A 16,006-nucleotide genomic window follows, 5' to 3' on the forward strand; every position below is an offset into this window, starting at 1 on the left:
GGTAGCTGACTAAAAACATATTTACTCTGCCACCACCAGCACTGGCAAAGAAAAGAATAATTGGTGGCAGGTAGTCAGTCGATCAAATGTATTGAGCACCTATGTGCACAGCACTGTACTAAGCCCTTGGGAGTATACAATATAACAGAGTTGGTAGATATGTTCCCAGCCCACAATGAGCTTACAGTCTACAGGACTTTAGGAACCTGTACCTGAAGTAGGCAGGGACAGGTCCAGGAAACTTATTAGGTATTAGAATTGGGGATAGCCAGATGGGGGAGCAGTGTATACTACTTGGATATCCCCTGACTTTAAAGGCCAGAATCCCCCAGTGCACATAGTAACCTTTGATGGTTCAGTTTCAAATTAAACCAATATTTTCCTTTGTAAATTTTGAATGGTTCTAACACATAGGTCTAAAATACTGAAAAATAATAGTGCCAAATACAAAGCTGCCAAATATGCAATATCTTCACTCACCTAAAAGAAAAAAGCAACAAAAAAAAACCAAAAGAAAAGTGACCTTCATTCCATTTCCAAGAAATGCTACAGTACAATGTAGTTGACAAATTCAGTCATCAATCTTCCCCATACTGGAGTTCAGGATCCAAAGAATGAGTCTGAGTTGGCTTAAGGGGAGTGTCAGAAAAACTTCCCCCCACCCCTTACATTTATTATTTAAAGAATGACCTTAGTACTTAGAAAACAAAAATTTACCCTGGACTCACCCATAGCACTTTCGTACATTGTAATTTTTCATACCCTAGAGTAACGCACTTACCTACATACCCGGTATTCTTTTCTCTTTTTCTACTGATAAATTATTGTGTCCCCCACTAAACTATAAGCTTCTTGAGTCTAGGGATTTTTTAACTTGATTGTAACCCCTTAAATGCTTAGTACAGTGCTTTGTACACAGCAGGCGTTCAACTAATATGAGAAGTGGCATGGCATAGTGGAAAAACCATGGGTCTGGGCTCGGCTCTGCCATTTGTCTGCTTTGTGATCTTGGACAAGTCACTTAACTTCTCTGTGCCTCAGTTACCTCATCTGTAAAATGGGGGTGAAGACTGTGAGCCCCAAGTGGGACAACCTGATCATCTTGTATCTTCAACAGCACTTAGAACAGTGCTTTGCACATGGTAAGTGCTTAACAAATGCCATCATCATCATCATCATCATCATCAACTAATATGAGAAGTGGCATGGCATAGTGGAAACAGCATGGGTCTGGGAGTCAGAGGACAATCCCGGCTCTGCCACTTGTCTGCTTTGTGATCTTGTGATCTTGGGCAAGTCACTTCACTTCTCTGGGCCTCAGTTCCCTCATCTGAGGGAAGCAGCGTGGCTCAGTGGAAAGAGCCCGGGCTTTGGAGTCAGAGGTCATGGGTTCAAATCCCGCTCCGCCAAGTGTCAGCTGTGTGACTTTGGGCAAGTTACTTCACTTCTCTGGGCCTCAGTTACCTCATCTGTAAAATGGGGATTAAGACTGTGAGCCCCCCGTGGGACAACCCGATCACCTTGTAACCTCCCCAGTGCTTAGAACAGTGCTTTGCACATAGTAAGTGCTTAATAAATGCCATCATCATCATCATCTTTAAAAAGGAGATTAAAACTGTGAGCCTCATGTGGGACAGGGATTGTGCCCAACCTGAATATCTTGTATCTACCCCAGTGCTCAGAACAGTGCCTGGATATACAGGAGAGGAGAGGTTTAACAAATATCATTCAAAAAACTCTAATCAACCAATGGTATGTAATGAATGCTTACTGTCAGCAGAGCACTGTACTAAGCACCTGGGAGACTGCAATACTACATGATTGATTGCTTTGCTCATTGTGGTCAGGCAATGTGTCTACAGACTCTGTTATATTGTACTCTCTCAAGTGCTTAGTACAGAGCTCTGCACACAGTAAGTGCTCAGTAAATACCATTGATTTATTGATTGCTTTAAAGACAAACATTTTTTAAAAAATTAATCCATTGCCCCAAGAAATGTTGGCAATCATGTTCTCCCCAACTGAAGGATGGTTCACTTAGAATAATGGCCACACCAGGTTAAGATTTTAAAAGGTTTATCTATATTTAAGTTTTAAATTGGTTTTCAAAATAAAAGCATTTGTTTTTTCATGTTTTATGAGGGAAGAACTTAGACTTTATCATTTTTCAAGGTTTCCTACATCCTCCAATGCTTAAAGGAACTGTCTGGTTAATTTCAGAGGGCATTCAATGGTTCTTCCTATGCTACTCAAATGTACTGGGGTAGTTTCCTCAATCTATGATGGTATTAACAAAGTCCCTCTTCATCCTTGGATTTGCGTTTTTCCATGTGGGGATAAAATTTAATTATGACAGTCCAGTGAATTTTCCCAAGTACTTTATACCTGAATAAACTAAAAACATTCTTTAGTGCTAAACTGGAGAGATAAGCTAAGGGCAAATACAGAAACAATATTTGAAGTAGCATACACACCTACAGTACAGGTTCAGACATGAGAACGTTCAACTATCTTCAATCTCGAAGCATAGCATAGCAATTTTTCCAGAGATTTGCTTATTCATAGGCCAAGCCCTTTATTCTTTCTTAAAAAATACCATTTTGTTTACTTTCTAAAATTGTATAGCAGGGCAGATATTTTAAAACCCATCTGCTTGCCTGGCAGTTAAGAAATCAACCCCATTTTCGCATATGGTGGTCTGGGAAAATCAGAGACTGAACTTACATTAGGAAGCTCATTTTACTTGAGATGTGATGGAAGCCTTGAACCACAATCCCAAAGGTGAAAGGCTAGAGCTTTAATCTCTAAACCACCCAGGCCTGGCAGGCCTTTTCAACACTTCTGTGTTTTGTGGACTCCATTTCATGCATACAAATGGTCTACACACTTTTTCCACAAAAGGTGCTTTCTGAAATCAACAATGTTCCACTGAACTTAAAAGAAAACCAGTCACTGACAACTTTCGTTATAGTTCATTTGTTATGTCTCACTAAAAGTTTACAAACAGCTGTCCCATGCCTCTCCACTGGATGCAATTTTAGTCTAGACATGGGAAATCCAAGCTAGAGCTATCCAAATACCATAAACACAGGAAGGTCTTCAATCAATCATTTCATTAATAGGAACACATCTAATAATATAATGGGGAGAGTCTTTTGGAAGAAAGCCCACTTCAGATCCTGAAACAGTTTAATTGCAGGGCATTCACTGTTTTCTTGTTAGGCAGGGCTACAGAGCTTTAGTTGCACAAACCAGATTTCAGAGCCGTGGCAGAGTGTTGTAAAGCAAATCTCATTTCTTCAACACATGGGCTCTTGAGCTCAATGACAAGTCAGCAGAGGCATATGTCTTTACTTAAATGCAATCTGAGCTCAGTGCCCACACAAAAGTATTTCTAGCACATTTACCCATTTTGAGTTTTCCTTGAAATTGATGAACCTGGAAGGGGGTGCTCAACCTTGTGGCGCAAAGATCGTAAAAGTATGTACTAGTTTCAAGGAAAGATTGGAAATACACTATCTCTTGCATTTAGATCTATGGAATTTCTGAAAATAAGAACTTGGACAAATATCTTTTTATTCGTCAAAAGGTTTTTTGTTTTTTGTTTTTCAGGCCTATAAAGTATATTTAGATAAAAATAAAGGTGCCTTTTTTCGGTTGCTCGACTTAAGTGATCTCTGTCCAACTGTTACCAGTGGGGGTCAGTGTAACAGAAGAATGACATTTAGGGGGAGTAGGGGCAGAAAGACAGAAAAACAAAAAGGAAGACACTGACTGGGAATCTGATTCCTAAATAATACAAGAGAGTTTACCCTTTTGATCTATTGCACATCCAAAATCCTTTATTTATCCATTTAAAAACTCCAACACAATACATCTAGAAGAACTTTATCCAAGTTTAATTTCCCAGGTTGTGAAAATGTACTATTATTCTCAATTGCTTCCCTACTTGAAGAGGTGAGGCTGCTTGCTTAATTCATCATTCAGAATGAGAGAGTTAAGAGGCTCTGTGGACCCCAATTTATTAACCTGCACCACTTTAACCAATATTACTCAAAGAGGTTCAAAGTCCAAAAAATAGGTGCTGATCTGAGCAGATTGATAACACCTAAATCAAACCCTACTCTGTCACATTGGCCCCTCCTACTCATTACAACCTAAGGGGGAAATACATTGTACAGGGGGGACATGCATCACTGATTATTCACTTCTCATTTCGATTACAACTACACTGAACTTTCTTAGCTTCAAATGAAACCTATCAGCATCCTCATAAGTGAGCAACAGAGAGAATGTGATAATTTTGCTCCTACAGAAGCCTTTGTTTTTATACATTAATGGAAGATCTAGAAACAAATCTCAAACTGAGGTATGGATTGGGCAGATTTGTGCTTGTTCATGTTTCCAATATGACGGTTCCAACTATCACAACATATTGTGCCCCAAATTCAAATTTTCATATAGTTTTCAGAATATCCTAAATCCTCTTCACAACTGGGTGTAACGATTCTATTTCTTAAGTTCTCTTTAAGAAATAAATCATCCTAATTCAAATTTGGTATTCTCGCCAAAACAGCACGTACCTTTACTTTGAGATCAACTTTTCTGAGATTATCATATGTGAAATGAATCCTTGGTGTAATAAAAAAGATACCATTTACACAAGTGAAGTTATGTTGGATGAAAGGAGTTAAAAATTAAATCAGAATAGTTGATCTGCTACTATCAAGATAAAATGTCCACTTTGTGTTTTAGGAATGTTCGTTTCGATTTCCTCCAATGCCCAACTTCTATAGAGCGTTATCATTACTGTATATTAATTAGACCCACAGCAATGGGCCTAGAACACAAATGACTATTTAAAGCATGCAAAGGAGATGGCAGGAGATAGGAGGAGAGGAAATAAATGACCCCAGAAACTAAGTAGAGTAAAGGTGGACTGAGGTAAAGTAAAAATGGAGAAACCAATTCTATCAGGGTCCTTCAAGATCATTTAAGTGGGAAATAGGGAAGAGGGGGAGGAGGGAAACTGCACGCCTAGGCTGTTCTCTGCTTAAAAAAAAATGAAATAAAATAATGCCCTGAGTCGGTTTTCCCGCCAGTCAAGGTTGATGAGCGTGCATTTGGCTCTGACTAGCAGCTATTAAACAAATGGAACCAAAGTGCCTAAGCAGTAACTGCCATCCTGCGCTCTGCTCCCACAGCTGCTCTGGAGCCTAGAAAACAGCCAATGGCGGCCTGCTCACCCATCCCCCACAGCAGATCAACCAGACCTGTTTTTGTCTGCTTCAGCAGGAGCGCTCCAACCCTCTTAGCTTCCTCCCTCCTCTCCTCCTCCTCCCCGCTCTCATTTTCCATCCCTTTTCAGCCATCATCCACTCATTTTAATTACGGAGAACGAGTTGCAACTCATCCTGCTCTGGAAGTTGGGTTGGGGAAAGACAGAGAGAGAGCGAGCGAGAGCAAGAGAATGCGTGTGTGTGTGTTATGTGTGTCTTTTTGTCTGTGTGGGTACGGCTATATAGAATGAGGCCAAGCCATATAGAATGAGGTCAGGCCAAAGACAGAGGTGGAGAACAAGGGGGGCAAAGGAGGATTAGAGAAAAGGAGAAAGGCCGAGAGGCGAAATATTGAAGCAGGCATAGGGGTGGGTGAAAAGGGTGCAGCTGAGGGTGGAGCTGTAGCTGGAGATGGCATAAAATAAACACTCCTTCCATTTTATTTTAAGATTCGCCCCGGTGTCTGCAAACCACCCTACCCGTGACTGCGCTTCCCCCCCAAAAATCTGTTTTTACATGTAATAATGCATCCAGTGCCTGTGTGTGCACACACACACAGTATACAAGTGCCAAATACCATTATAGCTTTGTAAAAAAGCTGTGCAAAACAAGACTTGGTAATTCAGCAGGCTGGAAACCTAACGTGCCGGAAGGCAAAATCAGTGATTGGTGGTTGGGTGATGTGTTTTCTTTAAATTCTGTGGGGGTGGGCGAGAATAAGTCTCCAGCTTTCATTTTAGGTTGGGCCGCATTTTTCTTGGGGGTTGGCAACTCTCCACAATGCAAGAAATAATCATAAAAATTTGAGCGAAAACCAGGAGCGGGGATAGGGGTGGGGCAAGGAGGGAGGGAGGGAGGAAAAGAGAGAAAGAGAGAGAGAGAGAGAGAGAGAGAGAGAGAGAGAGAGAGAGAGAGAGAGAGAGAGAGAGAGAGATTGCTTCCACGAAAGAAAGGGTTCTGCCATTTGCATTGGCCCCTCTCTCCAAGGGGAGGGTATTTGCCCTCAGCACGCAATCCTTCTCAGCATTTATATGGATTTACAAAGACACATCTGTGCGTGTTGGAGGGCCAGCCTGACGTGTTTTCTGCTAGCAGCAGCTGCGGTTTCTGAGGAAACAAGGCTGATTTTCTAGTCAGGCTGGAAGATTTTTTTTTCCAAGGGCCTACGTGCTGGGGAGGGGGAGAAGGAAAGGAGGTGGGGCAGTTGAGGGATGTGTGTGTGTGGGGGGGGCAGTCAGGGTTTGAAAGGAGGAAGGGAGGGAAGAAGAGAGGGAGGGAAAGAATGGAAAAAAGAGCTGCAATAAAACCCTCTGGAGCTTAGAAGGGGGAGGGGAAGAGCAGAAGAAAAGCCTACTGGGAATTTTCTTGTGCTTTCTTTCTCAATATTATCTTTTGGTGTTGCAATCTCTACACTACTGCACACACAACTCACTCTTTCCTTCCAACTTTACACTGCTATTTTATTTATATGTTTCCTAGATGTGGAGTTCAAAACAGAAGGGGCATTGAACAACATACACCACAGGGCTTCACGCTTCTGTAATGCTTAATCATCTATCTACTCATTGCCTCACTTATTTGTTCCTTTCTCCATGCTTTTGCATTTTCCTCCTACAGTCTTTCTCATTTATTCCCCTAAATGCCCAAGTTAATCTCTCGAAATGAGAAAAGTTTATTCAATTCATTCCAGTTAAAAAAAAGCAAACAAGTGCATGCACGCATGCATTGGCGGAGTTTTAAAATGCAACAAAAACAATCCAGGGTTGAGCAGAAAATAAGGGGACCTTCTTTCTCCTTCACATGTTCAGCTCTCTCTTAAAACCAGTCCCTGGCAACCAACAAAAATAGATAAATTGTCACGCTGATGAATGATTAACTCTGAAGCTGACTTGCAGGCCAGCATGGAAAGAGGAGAAGTGGGAGGAGAAAGTACTGAGGAAAAGCAAGAGACAGAACAAGAAGGGGGGGGGGGGGGGAAGAAGAGAAAAAAGAGGCCTTTTTAGGAAGACTGGCCCAACAGTTTGCTAATTCGATTTGCAATTTCTGAACCATTATGGAGAGTACTTCTTTTACAATTGGAGTCAGGATTTTTCAAAATGCAGGGTTAATTTAGTTTTCAGATTCTGGTGAAATGGACAATAATTCATGTGGAGTTTTTGTCTAATTTATCCCTCTTTAAAAAGAAATCTTTAGGTTTTTTGGGGGTGAAACCGGTGGGAGATAGGAGAAGAAGAGTAGACCCACAAATTGATTACAATATAACAGATAGACCTAAATCGACAAAATTGCCTTATTAGAGATTCCAACCTATTCAAGGGGAAGAGAACTCTGGAGCAAGAAAATTCAGGGGGTGCAGAAAAAAATATAGGACAATATAGGCTCCTCTTATTCTCAATAGAAAAGTCAAATTAATTTTTAAGCCTTCTCAAATGTGAAAGCACAGAGGAAAAGGGAGAATTGCATCATATCAGTCTTACAAATCCTCCAGGATCAATAAATCAATCAGTAATCCTTTTTTTAAATGATACTGGTTAAGCACTTACTATGTGCCAGGCATTGTACTAAGCGCTTAGAGCCTACTTTTAGAGTACCTACTGTGTGTGAAGCATAGTACTGAATCAAACACTGGTATTTAAGGATTTGCCATAAAGCACTGTACTAAGCCCTTGGGAAAGCATAATACCGTAGAATTGGTACACACAACACCTGCCTACAAGGAACTTACAGTTTACAGTACTAAGCATCTAGGAGAATATAAGATATGGAGGACAAGATCACTGCCCTTAAGGAGCTCACCATCTAGCAGGGGAGACAGACCCTTAAAGGAATTATAGATGGGGTTAGTAACAGAGTAGATAAGAGAGCTACAAAACACTCTGGGGATTGTGCTAAATTGGTACAAATGGGCTTAAGTGTCAGTTGGGGAATATAAAGTGGGAAGATTATGGGTTAATTGAGCTAAGGCCTCCTAGAGGCAATGGGATCACAGAATCACCACTCCACTGTGCTGTCCGTATCATTTTCCTTTTTTAAAAAAAACAAAAACAAACTCCAGAAACTCCAATGGCTGTTCATCAACGTCTATATCAAACTGGAACTCCTCACCATTGGCTCTAAGGCTTTCAATCAGCAATCTCTCTCATTTTACCTACCCTCACTCCTTTCCCACCACAACCCAGACTGCACACTTGGCTCCTCAGAGATCAACCTATACTTATTGTGTCCCTATCTCTACTCTCACTGACCATCTCCTTGTTCATGCTCTTCCTCCTTCCTGCCTGGAACTACCTTCCCCCTCATATCCAACAGAAAGAGCTTGGCCTAGTGGATGCAACACAGGTCTGGGAGTTAAAAGCACCTGGATTCTAATCCCAGCTCCACCACTTGTCTGTCGTCTGTGCCTCAGTTTCTTCCTCTGTAAAATGAGGATTCAGACCATGAGCCATCTTTGGGACAGGGACTGTGTCCAACCTTATCAGTCTGTATCTATCCCAGTGCTTAGTGCAGTGCCAGGCACATAGTAAGCACTTAACAAATATGACACATTATTATTACCACTACTCTGCATCTTCAAAGCCCTATTAAAATCACATTTCCTCTAGGTAGCCCTGACAAAGCTCTCATCCATCCACTCTATTTCCTCCCCCTACTGTGTCACCTATGCCCTTGAGTATATACTCCTTATGCATTTAGGTAATTGTCCCAATCCCTGATCCCCACAGCCCTTAATGTACTTATAAACAATTGCCACTGGATTGTAAGATTCTTGCTCTACTGTACTCTCCCAAGTACTTAGTACAGTACTCTGCACAGAGTAAACCCTCAATAAATACTATTGATTGAAAGACTCAGAAGACGGGAAGAGCTGAGGTCTGTTAGATATGACAGATCAAGGAGTTCCAAGAAGTAGGAAGGACATGAGCAAGAGGTCGGTGACAGGGGAGATGAGAATGGGGCACAAACAGTGAGTAAAAAATAAATGAGATAATTTTATCAATCCCAATCACAGTTATTAACAATATTATCTCCAGAACATCCTAGCCCTATCTACTCCTCTAAATATACGAGTATCACTCACTCACCTACATATGCCTTTAGTGGATCAATCATTCAATTGTATTTATTGAGCACTTAGTATGTGCAGAGCACTCTACTTAGTACTTGGAAGAGTACAATATAACAAAGTTGATATACCCATTCTTGACAAGAACTGGTGATGTCACCTGGACCAATCCACAAATAAGAAATTCACACAGACACAGGCAAAGAAAAGTGCCTTCTTTATTTTTAAATGGGGCCACCCCTGGAAGGCACTTGTTCTCATACGGATCCTAATTCTCTCTGCTCTAAGTTAACTGCCTGGTAGTAAAATGGGCACCATTTACTTTATGAACAGAGCAGGAACTCTTCAGACCACTGAGGGATACTGTATTCACTGCTGCTTACCTTAAGTACTTAATAAAGTGCTCTGCACATAGCAAGTGCTCAATTAATACTATTTATTTATTGGGTTATCTACTGCACCAAGGAAACAGTGAAAGAATGGTCAGTACACTTCTGACATGCTGATTGTACAGAAGATAGTGACACAGTTTGAAGGCCCAGGAAAAGTATGAACAAAACCAACTTGTTGGCTCTTTAAACACTGCTATACTCACTCCTGAGAGAATGAAATAATACCCCTTTAGTAGGGGCCTCGGCTCTGACATCACCAAAAGTGGCCCTCTCTAATTCCAGCTATTTTGCTGTCCCTTGAGTTGTTTAGGCATCTCCAAGAAGGCAATTTTATAAACTTAGTTCTATCTTTATTACTCGCCTCTCCCACTGATTGAGCTATGACAGTACTAAGAAGCAGCATGTCCTAGTAGATAGAGCATGGGCCTGGGAGGCAGAGGACCAGGGTTCTAATCCTGGCTGTGCCATGTCTCTGCTGTGGAACCTTGGCAAGTCACTTCAATTCTCTATGGCTCAGTTACCTCATCTTTAAAATGAGAATTACAATTGTGAGATGTGGACTTTTAGACTGTGAGCCCACCTTTTAGACTGTGAGCCCACTGTTGGGTAGGGACTGTCTCTATATGTTGCCAATTTGTACTTCCCAAGCGCTTAGTACAGTGCTCTGCACACAGTAAGCGCTCAATAAATACGACTGACGATGATGATGACTTGTATCTATCCCAGCACTTAGTCTGGCATACAATAATAATAATAATAATGATGGCATTTATTAAGCACTTACTATGTGCAGAGCATTGTTCTAAGCACTGGGCATATAGTAAGCGCTTAACAAATGCCATTAAAATAAAAAAAAAAACTGTTAACTTTTAAACCAATTTTGATTGGGGTCCTGCATGAACAATTTGCAAATTATCATTCTGGATACAGTAGCCTATCCCCTATGCTCCTGCTCTAAGAAATGAAGTACATTTTCAGCACTGGTAATATATTTTCAGCATTGGTAATCTAGAATGACCCAAATGGCTAACCTAGAAATCCATTCATTCATTTGTTAATTCATTCAATCAAATTTATTGAGCGCTTACTGTAGAAATGTGATGAAAAGATGGGCACTAGTAGAGTCTGGGCCAAAAAAATGTACCCACTCCAAATGTGAGCAGAACAATAAAATGTGTTCCGAAAGATGGAAACATTTTGAAAAGCTGTATGAATACCAAAAACAAATTTGAATTTCCCAATTACTTAGTTTTGATTTACACTGATATTCCAATTAATGTTCCATTTAATTCTATTTCCGCAGGTGGAAGCCATTTCCTACCCAGGCTGGGGGTGTGGTCCCAAGAATGGGGTTTGAGAAGTGTCCTGCAGATGGTGTGTCACAAAATCAGGACTGGCCCTGAAAAGCCAAGGTGGTTCTGGAGGGCAATATTCCCTGCCAGTCTAAGTCTGAGAAGCAGCATGGCCTAATGGGAAGAGCACAGGCCTGGGAGTCAGAAGGACCTGGGTTCCAATCCTGGCTCTGCCACTTACTTGGGCAAATCACTTTACTTCTCTGTGCCTCAGTTACCTCATCTGTAAAATGGGGACTAAGACTGTGAGCCCAATGTGGCACATGGACTGTCCAACCTAATTAGCTTGTATCTGCCCCGGCATTTAGTACAGTGTCTGGCACATAGTAAGCACTTAACCAATACCATAAAATAAAAAAAGGATGTTCCACTTCAGATTGCCTGGACTACCACCACAGCTCTCCATGGCTACAAATTTTCAAGGGAGCACAAACTCATCTGGGCTGGGCAGCAGCGGTATGGGACAGAGTCGAGGGCAGAGACTCAAGTGTACTGTGCAGAAGGAGGTAATGGTAAAGCACTTCTGAATTTTTACCAAGAAAACTCTATGGATGTGCTACCAGAACGATGTAGATGGAGGTGTGGTGTTCTGGGAGAGATGTGTCCATGGCATTGCTACACACTGGAGACAACTCGACTGCATAAGACCAGATACTGACTTTAGACCAATAAAGCTTTATGAAAATTTGAAATTAGGTATTTTGTTCTGGCCCACCTTATACAGTACTAAGGAAAAATACTGTCCATCACTGTTCAGGCCAAAATTCACTACCCAAAACAGTCCTATTAAAACCCAAAACAGTCCTATTAAAAGTTAAGGATAGTCAGTAGAGTTTCGGGTAGAGCTCTGTATGCAGAGTTACGAAGATGGGAAGGGAACCAACTACAATCAGACCCAGCACCAGAAAGGTTCCAAAAGTCTCCAAAGTTCAACATTTGAAGCTCTACAGAATGTTAAAAGCTAAGGTTTAAGGGAATCTTAAAGACCCTGCCCCTTTTCTTTTAACCCAGAACAGATTCCTAATAGACAATGAAAGGAGACGAAGTAGGCACCTGCATGGTTTAGTGGCAAGAGCATGGGCTTGGGAGTCAGAGGACATGGGTTCTAATTCCGCCTCCGCCACTTGTCTGCTGTTTGACCTTGGGCAAGCCACTTAACTTCTCTGTGCTTCAGTTTCCTCATTTGTAAAATGGGGATTAAGATTGTGAGCCCCACATGGGACAACCTGATTACCTTGTATCTACCCCAGACTTTAGTGCAGTGCTTGGCACATGGGGAGCGCTTAACAAATACCATTATTATTATTATTATTATTATTATTATTATTATTGGAGAAGCAGTGTGGCTTAGTGGAAAGAGCACGGGCTTGGGAGTCAGAGGTCATGGGTTCTAATCCTGCCACTGCCACTTGTCAGCTGTGTGACTTGGGCAAGTCACTTACCTTCTCTGTGCCTCAGTTACCTCATCCATAAAGTGCAGATTAAGGCTGTGAGCCCCTCGTGGGACAACCTGATTACCTTGTATCTAGCCCACGGCTTAGAACACTGCTTGGTGCATAGTAAGCGCTTAACAAGCACCATCATTACAGTGCTCAGAACAGTGCTTGGCACATAGTAAGCGCTTAACAAATACCATAATTATTACATTATTATTAGTAGTAGTAGTAGTAGGCACCTTCCCCCACAGGCTCGTTGCTGATGTTCTGGGCATGATTATTTCCAAAGCATGCATTTTGACCTGGGAATTGGGAGATAAGGGGACCTGCCCCATATCTGCTGCCTAGTCCTTGGTGCCCAGTTCTAAGGCATTTAAGAATACAGACTTCCCATATTCCCTCGATATGCCCATTACTGGGATTCGCTGCAGAGGAGAGAACTACATTCCACTGGTATAAAGGCTCTGGAGTGGGGGTCAAAGGGCTAAACAGTCAGTGAATCAATCCCAAAGTGCGTTACAATTACACTTGAAACAGGCCTCTACTTAATTAGAGATGAGCAGGTGCAGCTTCCAGACACTACAGGTTTCAGCATGCCTTAATTCAAGGCCTCCATGGGTCACACCTCCATATTAAAGAGGAGGGCAGCTGCAGTTTGCCTCAACAGGTGTGACTTTAGGCTTCTGAGACTTTGGCTTTCAGCCCTTTTAGCATGGATGCCCTGAGTGCAAACTATAACATCCAGGCCTTTTTTATAGGGCATTCCCTCTCCAGTCAGAATATATTTCAGATTCCTCACTTAGGACTCTATTCCTGAAGGCTTGGGTGGATCCTCAGCCCATGATAACAGAAAGCATCTGTGCATGTCAGAAAGCTTGGAACTGCAAAAGCTTCAAAGCTGAACAGGTAAAGACACTGGGTGCGTCCGGGTAGGATCCAGGTTTCACTCTGCTCAGAAGTTTCTCTACATGTCAGCTCCACCCCTTGCAGGTTCTGCTTGAAAAGGATGCTGGTATACATCAGAAAAAGAAAGGTGACATGCTAGAATTCATATACACAACAATCAGTATGAACGCTGACCCAATCTTGCAAAAGCAATAGGCAAGCAGAAGGTGATGCACTCACAGGATTTAGTTCTACTTCCCAACTGCCACTACAGCACCACCTGAACCCCCCTGTGAAGTCACACCTCCTGCAGGACCTTGGTACATATCTCCTGCCAAGTTCTTGCAGCAGTACCCTATTATTTAACCACCAACTCAAGTACAAATCTCCCTCTGCCCTTTTTGCAAATATTTCAGTGCTTGTCTTCCCCATTAGAATGTAGGCTTATTGAGGGCAGGGGCCATGTCTACTAACTCTACTGAACAATCCTAAGTGCTTATACCGGTGTTCTGCACTCAGTTGCCATTCAAATACTACTGTTTGATCGACTGATTCAGTTAAGTCCTTCAGAAAAAAAAAAATAATAATAATAATTGTGTAATTTTTTAAGTGTTTACTATGTGCCAGGCACTTTACTAAGCACTGGGGTGGGCACAAGCAAATCAGGTTGGACATAATCCCTGTCCCATGTGAGACTCACAGTCTTAGTCCCCATTTTACAAATGAGGTAACTGAGGCACAGAGAAGTGAAGTGAGTTGCCCAAGGTCACAGAGTAAACAAGTGATGGAGCTGGATCTGAATAACCTCCATGTTACTAATGAACCTCATTGATTAATTCATCACAACAGGTTGTCTGTGAAGCCTAAACCCCCATAAAAGGGAGATGAGCAAGCCACCAACTGGAGAAGGCACTGGAGGGCTGAGAAGCCAAGAGAAACTCTAGGTTGGGTACCAAGTCCAGGCAATAATGCCTGGCAAAAAGTGAGGCAGACTCAGCTGTTGTCATGTAAGTTTGTTTCACGGGACCTGGAGTTAGTTGGCTGACAGTTTTTAAATTGTATTTATTGAACGCTTACTGTGTGCAAACCACTGTACTAAGCACTTAGTACAGTTCACAGTTCCACATCTGCTAATAGAGTGGGCCAACCTTCACCTCTCAGTTGGATGCTGGCTTTGTAATAAAACATGATGCAGTCTGTAGTCATCGGGAGAATGTTCACTGGGAGACCAGCTGGCCCCATCAGGCAAAAACTCCTTACCTTCGGCTTCAAGGCTCTCCATCACCTCGCCCCCTCCTACCTCACCTCCCTTCTCTCCTTCTACAGCCCAGCCCACACCCTCTGCTCCTCTGCGGCTAATCTCCTCACTGTGCCGCCTCATTCTCGCCTGTTCCACCGTCGACCCCCAGCCCAAGTCCTCCCCCTGGCCTGGAATGTCCTCTCTCTGCACAGCCGCCAAGCTAGCTCTCTTCCTCCTTTCAAAGCCCTACTGAGAGCTCACCTCCTCCAGGAGGCCTTCCCAGACTGAGCCCCCTCCTTCCTCTTTCCCTACTTCCCCTCCCCACAGCACCTGTATATATGTATATATGTTTGTACATATTTATTACTCTATTTATTTTACATGTACATATTTATTCTATTTATTTTATTTGGTTTATATGTTTTGTTTTGTTGTCTGTCTCCCCCTTCTAGACTGGGAGCCTGCTGTTGGGTAGGGACCGTCTCTATATGTTGCAAACTTGTACTTCCCAAGCGCTTAGTACAGTGCTCTTCACACAGTAAGTGCTCAATAAATACAATTGAATGAATGAATGAATGGAGGTGGAGGAACTCTAGAGCTGCTAGTGTATTGGGATGGATGATCTTGGACTGAGTTAAGTAATAACTTGGTGCCCTCTGAGCCTTGAATATTTACAGAAAACTGCTTCCCTGGTATCTTTATGAGGCTTTCGCCAGGAAAATTGGGAACCCAATCTCCTAAGATGTCCTTCAGATGTAAGTTTAGGAAGAAAGTCCACATGAGAGTAAACTGTCGTGTCTTCTTGTAGCTGGATGTACAATGGATCACGAGCAATAGCTGCTAACTCACTGCGATCCTTCTGGTTGTTGTCCCTGCTTCTAGGATGTGGGAGTTCAAATAGGCACAGGGATAGTTGCCTCAGAACAATACATGGGTCCCAAGGACTGGGTTCTGATCCAATAATGTCAGATTTGAACCTCATGAGTGTTTGGCCTGAGATAGTGGATTCCCCTGAAACCCCTTCTTCTCTTTCATATAAAAAAACCCAGAACTTTGATATTCTACATCTTGAGGATATCTGAAGAAGGTTCTTGAGGATCTGAAAGATGGTGCATGCAAGAATTTCCATCTGGAAGCTGGTGTGCTAGACCTCGAACTGACACCACCAGTTACCCGAGGTTTCCTGGAAGCAGAGAATAGAGAAGCAATGGACATCAAGACTTCCAAGCTGGCCATTTTAATCTCTTCAAGAGACAGACTTTGAAGGAAAGGGTCCTGAGTGAGTCCAGGTCCATGGAAGTGTATGTCTGAGATGATTGGGAACCAGTTTTTCTTGGGCCAGTATGAATGTTCACCTTG

The 16,006-nt window shown here is 42.3% G+C and overlaps 1 protein-coding gene across 5 annotated transcripts in view; it reads right to left on the minus strand.

Annotated features, from left to right (window-relative positions):
* Positions 1 to 16,006, minus strand: part of ARID1B (AT-rich interaction domain 1B) — a 541,437-nt gene that overhangs the window by 261,033 nt on the left and 264,398 nt on the right. The gene's annotated exons all lie outside the window — the stretch shown is intronic.

Source organism: Tachyglossus aculeatus, chromosome 2 (assembly GCF_015852505.1).
Source record: "Tachyglossus aculeatus isolate mTacAcu1 chromosome 2, mTacAcu1.pri, whole genome shotgun sequence".
Taxonomy (NCBI): domain Eukaryota; kingdom Metazoa; phylum Chordata; class Mammalia; order Monotremata; family Tachyglossidae; genus Tachyglossus; species Tachyglossus aculeatus.